This window comes from Clarias gariepinus, chromosome 24, assembly GCF_024256425.1.
Source record: "Clarias gariepinus isolate MV-2021 ecotype Netherlands chromosome 24, CGAR_prim_01v2, whole genome shotgun sequence".
Lineage (NCBI taxonomy): Eukaryota > Metazoa > Chordata > Actinopteri > Siluriformes > Clariidae > Clarias > Clarias gariepinus.
Window position 1 is genome coordinate 13,495,415 of NC_071123.1, and position 16,287 is coordinate 13,511,701.

Below are 16,287 nucleotides of genomic sequence, written 5' to 3' on the forward strand. Positions count from 1 at the left end.
CAGGCGGCTGTTATAACAAGGCCCCCATGTCTTTCCAAGATAAAATGATAACCACATATGTTGTATTTGCTGTCAGCAAAGGTGTTTAAGCAGATAATTGTGGATGCATTTGCAACAAAACACAACAGCACTAGAAATGGTCATAGGAAAAATATACTAAATGCCGTACTGTGAAATTTATAGAAATAACATTTAAGAGCAATTAAAGTTCTTTGAACTACAACTGATTCATTTATTCACTTATATACAGGGTTGTGGGGGCCTTGGAACATATCCCAAAAGACTTAGGGCATATGGCCGTGTCTCTAGAGAGAATGCTAATCCATCGCAGGGCACACATACTCCCACTTCCACGCTCATTCACATGCTGAGTTGGGGAGGAAATCAAAGTACCCAGAGAAAACCCACCAAGGTTCTAAGCACAGGTAGAACAAACAAACTGAGCCCAGAATCTGAGACAGAAATTGAACTTAAACCTCTGGAGGTGCAAGGTGACAGTGATAACTTCTAAGCCACCATATAACTGTAATTTGTTTTAATGCACTAGAAATACTATCAAATAAATAAATTGCTTTATTATTGCTTCTAATAAATAAATAAATAATCAGCCTTAGCAACACCATTTAATCCACTAGAATATTGCACAAACATGCCCATCAAGTGTCAGTGACCAGTGAGCCCTACAACACCCAGATTGACAGCAGTGGCATTGTCTTCTTGAGCTCTCTCATCAACAACATGTTTGCACCTGCACAGCAACTCCCACTCGGCGAATGTTTTTTTGTTTTTACACCATTCTGAGTAAACCCAAGTGACAGTTGTGCATGAAATTTCCAGGAGATCAGCGTTTGTTTTATTACAACAAAAATGTGCAAATGAGGTCATATGTACAGTATACATAAGGACTAAGGTTAGGTGAGGACTTAACTTGCACTGCTGTATACCTACATGCCTTATCCTTTTATCCCCTTTTCTATTGCATATTCACATAAATTTAATTGTAAATGTAGATCTGTGTATTTGGAGATTATCATACTGTGTATTGTGTACTTAATAAATTGTAATTTATTTTGATTTAATATCTCATTATTTCACATAAATAATTTGCCATTTTGAGATAGCTTGTGATTTTTGGCATATCATTCAAAGGATGATAAAATTTTACAATTAGATATATTCACATGTAAAGGATCTTCCCTGCACATGTGCAAAGTAGTCACACATAATATCTTCTTGCTGATAACAATAAATATGAAATACCCTTTGTCACGATTATAATGATAATTTATATGTATTATATAATAGCCTTTGCATCATCTACACTGTTTTCCATCCCTTCACCAAAAAAAATAAAACTCTGTCTGTCGTTCTCTAAGTCACCTGTAGATGGCGCACTGTTTACATATCATATTTGTTTTCCACGACCACTTCTCCACTAGTGGAAATTTTAGTCCGATTTCTAGGATCTGAAGTCCATGCAAATGGCCCAGTTCTCTGAGGACCAAACAGGAAGGGTGGGCACTCTCCTTGGCTCCACTCCAGTTTCCTGTTTAGTTTCCAAATGCATTTGTGATTAAACAAACCTGTGTGTTTTTGAGTGATCTTCTTGGAGTTTGAATCAAGTCTTCTTTAATGTAGTTCAATTGATTTAAAATACTTTGAAACATACTGGGTGATCTTTTGAATCAGATTGTTTTAAGTGACTTAGACTGGGAAATGTTGTTACAGATGCTTATACAGATCTTATTCCTACTGTTGGCTAGCTGCAATACTCATGAATTCAGAAGCCATGTGTGAGTGCTACTCTTACGTGAGTGTAATGAAACTGCTGTAATCTACACCTGTTGCTGGTAGGGCTGACAAGCAGAACACCTTGGAACTAGACACACACTATTAACTGGAATGCATAGTGAACTTCACTTACAAAAGCCCAAAATGCAAATTGTTTGTGCAAAGACAACCATGCAATGGCTTGGCTAAATATTTTCTGTACATGTGGTTTTGGACATATGGAAATTATAATGCAGTTGTACAATGTCATGCAACTGTACATGATTCCACAATATAATCTTGATTTTCTAATCAGAAACCCAGAGTACTATAAATGTACTTATTCCTAAACACAAACTTGCAAACAATTTTCATTTGATGTTAATAAATCATTGTTAAGTTCAGTACTATTCCCCTTATAGGTGTATGATGAAGTTTTTACAGTTTTAACACTCATTTAACACTTTAATAAATATAATTAATGAATTGTAAAGCTTAAAAGACCCTTCCCACAAGCCATGTCTGTACTGTATCTGACACGTAATTGCATAGAGATTTAAATGCTTGTATTTGACAGCACTATGCTCTGTATTCATATTCAACAACAGTTGATGTTTACTGTAAATTACACCATGGCTATATACAGTTCCTAAATATGATTGGTCAGAATGACATTTTCTGACATAATCCAAATTATAGAATTTTATGCTATATGAGTGCATCTACTTATTGTGATGTCTTATTGTTTTTATAGTAATTACCTATTTACAGGGACTTGTTTGACTGATTATGTAAGAATAAAAAAATTTCCTATTTAATGAAGGAAAAGAAATGTTTTTATAATTGTTGACATGGTGAAGATTTTGACTTAATATTTATTGAAGGAGTCTCCAGGGTCAGTACTTTGTAACAGGACCATGGGAACGTCAGGAAGCTATAGCTAAACTAGGATGCGTTTATGACCTGAGACGCAAATGAAAGTTTGCAGCAGCTAGTGGCAGCGTATTTTCCAGCCTTGTCAGTTATCTTCTTTAAGCATAAACAACAAAAATTGCTTATGAGTTTAAGAGCATTAGTGGCAATTATCTGATTTTTAAATTGTGACTTTTAGAAAATCAATCAAAGTAGGTTCTTCCTCTTAGCTTGCAACTAAGACATATATTACAGTATGTGCATTTTATACATTTTATGCAGTTCATGTGCTCTATGATAAAAAACTTAAGTACCATTCAACTATTTATATAAAATGAAACTCTTTTTAATTCTTAAAAGTGCTACTCCAGAAATCAAGTATTAGCACCTGATGTTATGCATCCATGCATCATGATCTGTGTGCACAACATAAATGCTTCATGTTAAGTGTTAGGCTCTAAAAATGAAATGATAAAACAATTTATTAGGTAAGCCGATGTGTCTTGTTTACATAAATGCATTACACAAGGGATTGTTAAACCAATCCAGGACTTAAAAAGTTCTCATAAATGAATGTACAAACTAATTGACATTATTAAGACTTCCAGACATCATCATAGTACAATACCTCATCACAGTACAGTACAGTGATGAAAGCATTTACATGCAGTACAACATTTGAATGGTGTAGATGTTTTAAAGAAGGCCATGCATTCGTGCATGATGATTGTATAATCAAGTCCCAGTTTGACATGAACACTTGTATTAAATAAATGAAGAAATTACTGGATTACCTAACCAGTAGATATATTCCATGTGTATACTGTCACAGAAAAATACAAAATAATTTTCTTCAACATGTACTATATATCCAGTCAAGTAAGTTATTAATAGAGATCTTTCACTTTCATCTCTTTTGTTTTTCAACCCATCATACTTGTTACTCCACCTATACCATGTGTAACCGAGATGAAAAGCAATCTGCATCAAGCCAAGCCTGATAATGTTGATCAAAGATAGCAATATTAGCATGAAAGTTAAAAACTTTTAAGGTATAGTATAAGTCTGAGGAATTGAGAGATCAGAACAGACTAAAGTATGAAAGGAAACTGTTTAAGTAAATATTTATTATGCTCATCAGTTACATGTTGCAATAACCAGTCAGACATTAGAACAAATGATCAATTTAGACTAGTTTAGATTAAGTTTCCATTCAGTTACAGAGTATCTAACTCACAATTTGTGACTGTCTATGACTGGATAAATCATATGCTTTCCCTAACCCTAACCCTAACTCTACATTATTGGCTAATAATGTCCATCATGCGACTCTGCAATCTTAGAGACTTATTAAAAGTGCTTCTGCAAAAGTCTTTTTAGGTTGACGAGAATTCCTACTGGTGGTACTTCCAGCAGACAATCAAATTGTATTCACAAGGAACTGCAAGATTGGATTAAAATAAAAATAAAAGATCTGGTCCTATCAAAATGAGATTGAGGTTTAAGGGAGCCATATCTAGTTAAATAAGATAAATAGACAGTGGGTTTGACAACCTGATGCTGGACAAGAAACCAATTAGGACAGCATGGGATTTTTCTTTTATTTGGATTGTGGAATACAGTGAGTAAATATATATATTTCGGTGACAGTACTGAGAGTGAAAATAGCACCTACCTTTTAATCACTTTGACTACAAGATCAGAGTCCTCCCCTTAAGGTAGGACCTAATGGACAGAACCACAGCAATTATCTCAATCAATCAATCAATCAATCAATCAATCTTTAACAATTTTCCCATACCGTATTGATCCTTGACATGGACCTAATGCAGATCTGTGAGTCCCTGGCCCAGAATAGGTTTTTAATTAAAATTGTCTTCAATGCAAACAAAAATGAAACACAGTCCAAACTTTACACAACATGGTGGCTTAGTGGTTAGCTGGTGTCGCCTTTCACCTTCAGGATCTGGGGTCGACATGGTTGTGCAATATTCTAGTGGATTTATTGGTGTTGCAGAAGCTGATTATTTATTCATTATTTATTTAAGACTTTTCCTGGAATTTAGTGTCTAATGCAGTTCTTTTTTTTTAATTTACAGTTGTACGGTGGCTTAATAAGGTTCTTTGAATCCTGAATTTTCTTTCAAATAAATATTTTTGCTTCCTTTATACTTGGATGTAAAAAAGGGGTTTTAATTAAACAAGAAAGGTAAATAGAATAAAAAACTCAAAACTGAGATTATCAGATGCAGCCTGAAGAAAATAAGTCCAAAAAACCAAAATAAAAGTGCAGCTGCACCAGTCTCTTTAGGTAATACCCAAACCAGGATCACAATCACAAAAAGATCACATATCAGTTATAATACTGGGTGGATTTTTATCTTGAAGGGCTGCCTCTCTTGCTCTAGCCTATACAATTTCACACAGGTGACTTGTTTTGACTCTCGCCCTCTTTGGGACACTGGGCCTGGTGATTCAAGGGGCGTGGTCTATACGCAAAGACTCGTCTGGGCGGGGCTTATTTCCCGGTGTTGCCGAAACAGAAGCGGTAGAGGCAGCAAGCAGTGGAGCAGCTCTCGCTATCATGAACATCAGCTGCGAGTGAAATGTGCGTGGAGCTGCGGTTCACTAACACTCACATCCTTTCTGGCTGCAGTTTGTAAACTTGCCCGACGTCTTCAGCATTGAGGTAAGTTCGCTCTGTGGTTCGCATCTGCTGTATGTGTACGGTGTAACAGCAAAAACATGTCTCATGTTGTCCTCGGTCGAGGTGAGGACACCTGGAGCTGTTCTCGCACTGACGCCACTGAAAGCTGTCAAGCGGTTACCATGGCAACGTATTTTCCCTTATTTTTGTCTTTCCTTATTTATGTATTTCCTCCTCAGTGCTGGAGTGCTCATCGAAAATTCAGGAACGACAGGATGTTGTGTTTAATTCAGTTTTGAATGAGAAAAATAAATAAATAAATAAATAAGCACCGTGACGTTGTTTTAAGGATGCAAGCGTCTCGTGCGCAAGACCACCTGTTACTATTGTGTTTACAAAGTCTTTTTATTTATTTTTAATTTTTTAAAGCGATTCAGTTGACTAATTATTATTTATTATTTTGTTGGTGTTTGTGGCTTTAAGAAACTATTTCAGAAAGTCTAGTAGAGAAGACTCCCTGACATTTGTAATTGAGCATGCGCGTGAACCTGATGATATTCCTTTTGATTAGTTAAAGAGGATTTTCTCGAACAAATCTTTCTTTGATGTGAGTGAAGGGATTAGATAACATGCCTGACAATTTGTAGCTTAAGTTCACAAGATCAACTGTCTCTAGACAGGTAGATTCCCTAATACCATACATAGTTAAAACAAACAAAAAGTACCTTAACACTTTGAAAATGAATTAAGAAATGCAAAATAAATAAAAAAAAATCTTCCAGAGCTCATTCTCAATCCATATGGTTTTGCGTTTGGTAGGATTTTTACCCTGTTGTTGTTGTTAAACCAAACATACTTTAAGGTCATCTGCTGAGTGCAAGAGGAGCAAACACTAGCTGCTGTGTCCTGATTATTAGGAGAGATTTCACTTCCCCCTTCCATGTGGCAGAGGCTGTGTTTTATCCAAACTGTGTGGCTTGAGAAAAACAGCCCAGGTTGAAGGACATTTAGTAATGTACTGCTGTTCTTTTCGTTCTGTTTTACGTTTAAAGTGTTTAGTTTATTTTTTATATACTAAAGCAAAAGAAGTAATTTAGACAACAGATTTATATCAATGATAGACCAGTAACTTATTTTGGCTTATACGTAACTGTGATTCTAAGTCCTGAGTTTGAAACATGCCAGATTCCCAATATAGACGTAAATAATGCATATTTGTGCTTGTGGTTTTTCTTAAAGGAAAACTCCACCCTGAAACACATTAGACATGTTTGTGATGCGCGTGGTGATTCTGGAGCTGATTTGTTGGTTGCTGTTGCATTTTTGTTCCTTCTACCACTTTTTCTTTTTCTCAGGATATTAAAGCCTGTAAGGCTATTGATTTAATTCATCTGAATAAGAAAAAAATGACAAAATGTGCAAATGTTGTGTAAAATATTTTAGGAGTAGTGGGACAGTATTTTAGACCAATGGTGAAGCGTCTCTGTTTTTTGTGACATCAGATATAATCAGCAAGTAAACTCAACATATAGATATTTTTTCAAGTTGATATACATGCTTTCAGCTCATGTTGTTTAGATAGACTCTTGTATTGCACTGTACTTTTGCATAAGTAAGGCTACTCTTGATGTCTTATAAAATGCAGTTCCACTGATCATGATCAATGCACGCTTTCCATTACTGGATTACTTTAAACTTTTACCGTTTGTAACGTCCTTAGGATGTCATGTTAGACGTGATTGTTTCATACCATGCACAGATGCAAATACACCCCTCTCCTCCTCCGGCCAGCTTTAAGATAGTATTTTTTTTTTCACCCAAGTACATGCGCATATTTGCACTCAGTGCAAAACACACACGCAAAACAGTGGGTAGCAGCATGCACAAAGAAAAGAAGAAGAGTAGAAGGGAGTAAGGATGCAATGATTTCTCTGCTGTACGTAGGTATCGTGTTGGAGTGAAAATTGCACTCACACTGGACTCAATATACCAGAATACAGTACAGTGCATCTATATAAAGCAAGTTATAACAAAATACAATCTCATCTAGTTAATGAGCTATAAGATGATTTGTCTGATAAGCGAGGTAATTCAACCTAATTTTATTAAGTACCATATGTTTAGTTTGGAGTAGTAAAATAGTTAGATTTTTGTTTTATATCACTGAGTCCTTTTGTATTACAGTCAAATAGAGCTGTGAATTTAAAACAATAGCACAGATGTGTATTGTCTGATTCGTCTTAAACAGGTATATTTCTTGCAGGTTTTCAGGTACTAAAAGTTTTTAATAAACATTGAAGTGCTGTGAAACTTGTGTTGTTGATGATTAAATAAACTAAATTAGGAATTAATACTCTTGAAAAACGAGTTTTTCTTTTCTGCAAAAGTTGTAGGTCATTTAATGTTTGAAAGTTTATCTTAATAATTTGAAAAGTGTTAATTGATTCCATGCCCTGCATTGGATTGGCACCCTGGCCAGGGTGTACCTCCCCTTGTGCCCTAAGTCTCCTGGGATAGGCTCCAGGCCCCCATGACCCTATGTACAGGATAACGTGGTATAATTCCTAAAATTACATACAATTAGCAAATTCATTGAGTGTTCCTTATTTGTCATTTGGTTAAAACATGAGGAACAACAGTTCTTGTTTTTCATTATGCATATAGTAGTACATTTTTCCTTGGAAGTGTCTTGAATTTTTTCATGCTTTTTTTTCTTACACATACGCACAGACTAAGCATAAGGTCAAAGTGGTCAAAATGGGTTTTTGATAAACAAGAGTGTGAATTTAATTTGTCCTGCTTTCCACAAGTGAAGTATTAATGTCGTAGGCTGGGCCCAGTGATAACTCTACAAAGAATGCAACTCAGTTCGGTGTGCCTTTTTAGCACTGCATTTTGTGATTTATCACAATGAAAGTGATATTAAGATTAAATTATTTGTCACATGTACCTTACAGCACATTGAAATTTGCTTGTTGGTTCTCGGGCTTGAACCCCGACATTCCGATCAGTAACCCAGAGTCTTAACCAATTCAGCACCATAACCCCCAAAGTTTTGACATTGACTTTTCAAGTATTTCAAATTGGGAAGGTATAAAATTATTATTGCTAAGAAAAAAGAATCTAACAAAAACGAGCATTGATTGTGCGCTAAGTCCTTCTCTACATATCCTCCACCTAAGACGATACACTTCTCCAAACGATGAATGAGCTGGAGGACTGTCATTTAAGAATAATTTTTTTGGCTCTTGGGGAAACGTTCCACCTTAGTAGTCACCTTGTTGTTGACAAATACCTGCCACAAAGTGGTTTCTTCAAGTAATGGAAGAGGAAGTAGTCACTGGGTGCGAGGTCAGGGAATTAGGTGGATGTGGCAGAATTTTGTACCCCAAGGGATCCACAAGTTTCACTGTTTCGTGAGCTGAATGGGCTGGAACGTTTTCTTAAGGAAGGCCCACTTTAATTTTTTCAACCGGGTGCGCCATTTTGGATTTGACCTTCTAGTGGCATTATGCGGAACTATACCACAGGTTTTTAAAACAAGAAGAAATGTTCACAGGGACATAACTTGGGCAAATATTTTTAGTTTTTTTCATACGATAATAGAAATAATACACTCTCACTTACTCATTTTCTATCCTACTATCATGTATTCAGGGTCTTGGGGATCTGGAGCCTATACCAGAAGGCTTAGGGCATGAGGCACACACACACATTCACACACTACGGGCAATTGGACTGTGGGAGGAAACCAGAGTACCCAGAGGAACCCAGCAAGGGAGAATATGCAAACTCCATGCACAAAGAGACGGGAATCGAGCCTGACCGGGAATCGAACCCGGACCCAGGAGGTGCAAGGCGACAGTGCTAACCATTACACCACCGCCAGAAATTATACATAAATATGATAATACAGTGGATAAGTCATCTTCATAGACGTACATACATATAAGTGATATGTTTAAGAGCGTGCCAAATGGTTTACTGTCGGTTTAAAATTCTCTGATTACAGTATTTACCTACTCATTATGAGCAGAATACTTGCATACATGCAGTAATACTGTTGTTGTTGTTGTTTGTCTTTTAGATTTTTGGGACACTTCTTGTGGTCATCTTTAACAGATGGTCTGCCCAAGTAATTGTTTTGGCAGGTGTTTGTCTAGATCTATACACATTACCACATCACACAAGTACAGAGGATGAACTTTTATGAGTCAGATTATTGTTAAAGTGTATTGTTATAATGTTGGTGATGGATTGAATCAGAATGTTTAAAGACAAGCGAAAACAGAGGCATATTTGTTTATTTTAGACTTCAAGTTCAAAACATGTCTCCTCTGAAGTATTAGTCAAGTGCCAGTTAGAAACAAAACCACTTCAAACTGACCAGTCCTATTTATAGCTCTGAGCTAATCACCATGATTAAACACCAAAGGATAAATATTCAGTCATTTCCTTTCCATAGTCAGAGTTTTTTAGGCAAGGAAATATTTATGTTGCTCTACTTTCGATAATTGTACCTGAAGTGCTCTTGCTCTAAGGTATGCAGGTAGATTATTTAAAAGCAAATAACGCTTTGATTTGCCTTAAAGGTTCCCATATTTAACTATTTATTTAACAAGTCAACATAGGTCTTCAAGGTTCCTTAAATGGTCTGCGTGTGCGTGTGTGTGTGAGCACGTGCATGCGTGTGTGTATGTTAATGCACCAGCTGAACCCCCACCCCCCCCAGATAATTAATTTTTAATACCTCAGTCTCCCTTTATTTCACTCCTCTTCAGTGTGCCATTTTAGTATCTATGTAAATGAGAGACTGCTGAGACACACCCCTCTGTTGAACCACAAGTCAGGGGAGGAGTATCCTTATATATAAACATTAGAGGAAAGATTTTATTGCCATTTCTAAGTCCTGGTCAAGACAAAATGGACAAAAGCACGAAGAAAAAACAGAACCATAAAAAGTTCAGAAAAGGTGAATAGTTATGCAGCATTTTCTATTTATTTAGTTATTTTTGGATGACCTTAAGCTGATGATTTCCTTCTTTTAATGTCAATAATCCCGTATTCTTTGTGTAAATTCTTATATTGGTCGATGCCTTTGTATTTTCATAATTGAGTGGTATGGGAAGTTTATGGACACCTTTTAACTTTGTACTAGGAAGCTGTGTCTTGCCCTGAAGAGTCTTGGAAAGCGGTTTATAAGGGAGAGATGGAAATTTCTAAGATGTTAACTAGAAGAAAGGTGATGCTATGGGTGTGGCCTTCCAAACCTCAGTTATTTCCCAACTCCTTGTAGAGAGTGTCTGTGTCATTGTGCTTAAACATGTGGAATTTTTACAACTGGGAAAAGTTTGGTAAGATTCACTTCACTGTCATAGGTTGCTCAGCACGTCTCATTTACTTCAGGCCTTTCTCCCTTTTCTTGTTTTCATGTTTCATTTTTTTTCTCCAACGTCTCTTCCTCACGCTGCGTCCTCACAGATTTCATAACAAATCCAGTACTCACAAAACTTGTGTGTTTGTGTACTTTGAATGACTTGTCAGTTACCTGGATGGATAAGGTGTGTTCATGTGCCTTTGTGTCAATAGAGTGGTATTCACTTTGTGACATACACCATAAAAGCTCAGGTAATCCCACAAATCCTTTAAAGAGCACTCAGGTGATTCTGTGCACGATAGTATAAGAAACAAGCATGAGAATAATTGAAAGCCTCTGCAATTCCTCTGGACAGACTCTTGTCTCACATACCAAACTTAAGAGCAGTTCTTGGAATATTCACAGGATTAAAGCAGAACATGTGTTTTATATTTCTGTCAGGTCTGTTGAGTGGAATAAAATTAAAAATGATTTATTGCCAGCATTACCCACAGTTTATAGGCAAAATATTCAGTATCATCTTTCTCGAAGCTTTAGTTAAATCATTGCAGTGTTTCCCCCACATGTAAAATATACTAGGGTGTGAGTCAGAAGAGCAAAGGTGTTTGTGGTAGGGGTGGTGGTAAGGGATGGTGGTTGTAGTGGTATAAGCATGTAAGTGTGCCTTGTTCGAATACTCTTGCCCTGAGACCTCTCAGCTCTCAGTCACCTGTCAGTTTGGCTTCGCTCACTTTACAGGCAAAAGCGAATGAATTGATTTTCTGATGTTGCTGAGCTGTAAACCAGACTGTTGATTTTTCGATTCAAAAGCACTCAATGTTTGTCTGGTTTGATTCAAGCGGCTGTCTTTATATGCAGATGGGGTATAAAAACTAATAAAATAATTTCATAAACTCTGAAATACATTTACTTGTGTTGTTTGTTTTTCAGATATCATGTCTCACAAAACATTGATTAACTTCTATACCTGTCAATCATCTACAACACTCTCCAGTCCAGTAGGTGGCTGTAGTGCACCAACCGCACCATAAAGTCAATAGAATAAGCAATGCTTTTGCATAATGCAGAGGATGGAAGCCTTTTTTATTTTCTGCAAAGGCCGTAGTACATTTTTAAGGAATTCAGAAATTTTATACTGTTTAATATTTGTAATTTTTCTAAATAATTTTAAATTTTAATTTTCAAAAATGGCTACTAGTTAGGTAAATAATTTTAGCACACAGTTTACCAAACTCAGTTACAGTGGAACCTTGGATTGTTAGTAACTTGGTCTGTGAGCGTTTTTGCAATATGAGCAAAATGTGTAAATAAATGGTAACATAATAAACGAGCAAGGTCTTGATATACAAGTAGTACACATGTGCTTTGTCTCCTGAACGTCACATTATCAAAACTAAACCAATGGTTTTTCTCAGAGCAGTGTTTTAGTTAGAATGTGTGTGTGTGTGTGAGAGAAAGACATCCTAAACAGTAACCCCCACCCTCTTCCTCTTCTCTTGCCTACACACACACACACACACACACACACACACACACACACACACACACACACACACACACACACACACAGAAACAGTGATCAGTCAAGATTCTTTGCAAAGGTAAAGGCCAGGTTAATTTGTTCTATTTTTACTTCACAGCAGTGATTCCATTAGTGTGTGTTCTTGCACAAGTGTCATTAAAGAGGTTCCTTGTTAAAGAAGTTTCCCAACAGAGCAGTATTTCCGTGTGTGTGTGTGTAGGTTAATTTGTTTTATTTTGACTTTATACAGTGGAACCTCGGATTACGAGCATAATTTGTTCCGGAAGTGGGCTCGTTTTCCAAAACACTCGTAGACCAAATTTAATTTTCCCATAAGAAATAATGGAAACTTTAATTATTCGTTCTATAGCCCAAAAAAATACCTAAAAACAATTAATGCAAAATATTAAGTAAAACCTGCACTTTACCTTTCAAAAAAGTAAACATTTATCCCGACAGATAAGTGTTTCGATTTGTGCATGCAGGCGCTGTGTATGTGTGTGCGTGTGTGTGTGAGGCTAGAGTAAGTGGAGACTCTTGCTTTTAGCCTCTCCTGGCTCCCCCTCCTCATCTTACACATTAAAGCTTTTTCCTCTCATTTAAACACACACACACACACACACACACACACGCACACAAACACACACACACACACGTACACACACACACACGTACACACACACACATTAATGGAAAGACTGTTCTTCTCTCCTAAATTATTAAAGCTTCTTCGCTTTTTTTTATGTTGCTCGCGACATCGTAACAGCTCGTTAATTCATGCTGGTGTAATAATGAGATGGACAAACTGGTCGATGCATGCCTGTTCTTTTATTTTCTGCATAGTCAGGTTAACTTTCGGGTGGATCCTACACTTAAATCCAACAAAAAAACTACTAAAGAACAAAACTCAGGCTCTATATCCTAACTTACATCTCACGTTCGCGTTCACACACACCGGATTGCATTACCCACAATGCATCTCCCACACTGGACTACACTTCCGTAAACAGTGGTCAGAAATCAATGTCTCTCTCCCGCTACACTGTTTTATCTGAGAATTAGCAAAAAACATTGCTAATGACACTCATGTGAGTGCAGACTAACAGAATCACTGCTGTAAAGTAAAACAAACAAACAAATGAACCAGCACCTTACCACTGAAAAGATTTGCGAGTCTCTTCGGGGAGCACAGACACACACACAGACACACACACAGACACACACACAGACACACACACAGACACACACACAGACACACACACACAGCCGGCACAGTGTCAAATTACGCTCCGCGCGCACACACACCATAATGAGGAAGAAAGTAGATTTTTAACCTCTGTATTGAGAATTTCTTAGGGGTCACAGTGTTGTAGTAAACAGTACATGCGAGCACTAAGACCCAGCAGGGGAGACGATTCCACAGCCCAAGAGAGTGAAAAACCGTTGGCTCAGTTGTGATCACGTGACGCTCTGGGTCAAAACAAGAAGCGCATGCGTGATGATACTCGGTGCTCGTAAACCAAGACAACGCTCGTTTTTAAAATCAAAATTTATTTAAAATCTTTGCTTGTCTTGCGGAACACTTGTAAACCGCGTTACTCGGAATCGGAGGTTCCACTGTATTTTGTATTAATCTTTTTTATTGTTCGTTGTGGAACGAATCGTCAGAGTTTCCATTATTTCTCATGGGCGAATTTCGCTTTGATATACAGCATGCCGCTGTAACACATTACGCTCGCTATCCAAGGTTTGACTGTACCTCTTATTCTGTGTAGAGTCAGGGGGCCTGGAGCCTATCCCTGGGAACTTGGGGTCCAAGGTGAGGTACACTGTGTTTGGGGTGCCAAACCATTACAGGGCACAAGCAGACATTTTCATCATATGTTATAACTAATTTGGAAATACCATTCATCTTACACTGTGTGTATCTGGACTGTGAAAAGAAGCCGGAGTACTCGAGCGTAAAACCAGACAGCAAAAGGAGAACATGCAACGCTACAGACACAGAGCACAGACAAGATTGAAACTAAAAACCCTGGTGGTGCCAGACGATAGTGCTAACAACTAAAACTAAATTGGACTGAATTACCCTCTTTATCTCATGAAAATATTTCTTCAGATTACAATAAAGTGCGTTATTTGAAAAGAATGGTGTAAAAGATTTACCCTTAAATAAATATGAAAGAATGTGTACTAGACCACTGTTGAATTTAACATGCTAATTCAGGTTACTGGTCTATTATCAACAATTATCAAATATAATATTTTTCTTGTTATTTCTGTTGTAGCCACAAAAAATATTAGTAACTCCTAAAAGACTGTGCCCGTACTGTGATTTACTACTAATGATTTTTACAGTTTAAAGTTTCTCAGTGGAAATCAGCGTCATATGGTAATTACAGTTTATGTCAGAAGTTGAAGTGAAAAACGAGTTTTTGTCTTATTAGCTTTCTTTCATTAGTTCTCTCTCTCTCTCTCTCTCTCTCTCAGTCACTGTTGTTCTTTGTGGGTGTGTATGTGTCAATGTGTGTAAGTTTACATGACCTTCCTGGATTTCTCCACCTGTGGTGTTGATATCTATCTGCGTCTGCATCATCATTAAGTAATAATGAGTTGGTGTGTGGATGCATGCAAAGGCCTCGTGTAGAGTTACAGTTGTCAACGGAATGTCCTTGTGCTTCAGTTTTGGGGAAAACAAAACGTCATATAGTTCTCATGCCTTGGTAGTCTCTTCTAATGATTCATCTCTTAAGTGTGAAGTTGTAGCTTGTAGCAGCATGGATGGTGTGGCTGAGAACAGGATGTTTGTTCATTTAAAGCAGAAAAAAAAGTAAATGAAGTATGTGTGATTCTAAATGAGAGATGTTCAAATGTCCATACATCATAAATCATTCTCACTTGAATGCCCAGGATTCAGCATAATATTAAGTGTAACACTGAGGATAACCCTAAAATAATGTGTCTGTATTTATTTTCATGATTCTGATCCTGATTATTAACCGCAAAAAAAGAATATCTTGATGTGCCAGGAAACATGACTTAATTCAGTGAGCTCATTGTCATGTTCAAGAAACCGGTTTGAGAAGTTTTTAGCTTTATGAAATGGCATGTTATCCTGCAGTCATAAAGGGATGGAAATGATCAGCAACAATACTCAGGTACAGTAGGCTGTGGCGTTTAATGATGCTCACTTGCTAACCAAGGGGCCCAAAGAGTGCCAAGCAAATATCTCCCACACCACTACTACACCACTACCACCAGCCTGAAGCCTTTAACGAAGACTTTAAAGTGGTGGAGTATCAAGTTTTATGTGTATTTTTACAAAATTGAGCACAGGATACCAGTTTTTCCAGTGGTCCAAATACATTTTTTTCAGTGTGTCTATTCTGCAAACTCCATTACAGTCTGGAAGGATTTTTTAAGGGAATTCAGGGCCATTTTTTTCTTCATTGAATAGGGTTTTACAAAGTAGTAGAGTTTTTTGAGTCCTTTGTCTGTCTTCCAGGTGGAAAAAAAAACGAACGAGTTAGGTGAGCAAAGTTGTTTGGCCCTGGTACCAAACAGATCCCTATAATTTGAAACCATTTTCATATAGGTTCCGTGGGGGTATGTGCAGGATTCAGGGAGACGTGGCCGCCGAGTCCTAATTTGGAAAATTGGGAATTTTGGTAAAACATGCAAAGGGATTAAGGACTCATTATTTTAATTTTTACTGACAATTTATACTGTAAATATGCTCAAATATTAAAGCTGTTTACATGTCACAGACTGAACTATGTTTTTAAGCAGATAGTACATGAACAAAAAGAAAAAAGTATTTATCGAATAATAATAATATTAATAATAATAAAATAATTGACATGGGCAAGATTATGTCGAGGTTCTGAATGTCGCTTTTGATTAATTTTTTTATTAGTTGTTCAGCAATAGTTAGTTGTACTGTTGGTCTTGCAAAGCAAACAAAAGAAAGAAAGAAATGAGCAAATAAAAACAGTAATAACCTTAGACAGAAAAACCCTTGTTCCAGACTCCTGGGCTACTGATTGGTTCACCAGCATT

At 36.9% G+C, this 16,287-nt stretch overlaps 1 protein-coding gene across 4 annotated transcripts in view; it reads left to right on the plus strand.

Moving 5' to 3' along the window:
• The first annotated feature begins 5,223 nt into the window (after window positions 1-5,223).
• The window catches only part of arhgef28a (Rho guanine nucleotide exchange factor (GEF) 28a), a 92,395-nt gene continuing 81,331 nt past the window's right edge, over window positions 5,224-16,287 (plus strand). For all 4 annotated transcript variants that reach the window (XM_053485677.1, XM_053485680.1, XM_053485679.1 and 1 more), the window contains exon 1: window positions 5,224-5,371. The gene's annotated coding sequence lies outside the window, so the exon portion shown is untranslated. The remainder of the gene's footprint in view (window positions 5,372-16,287) is intronic.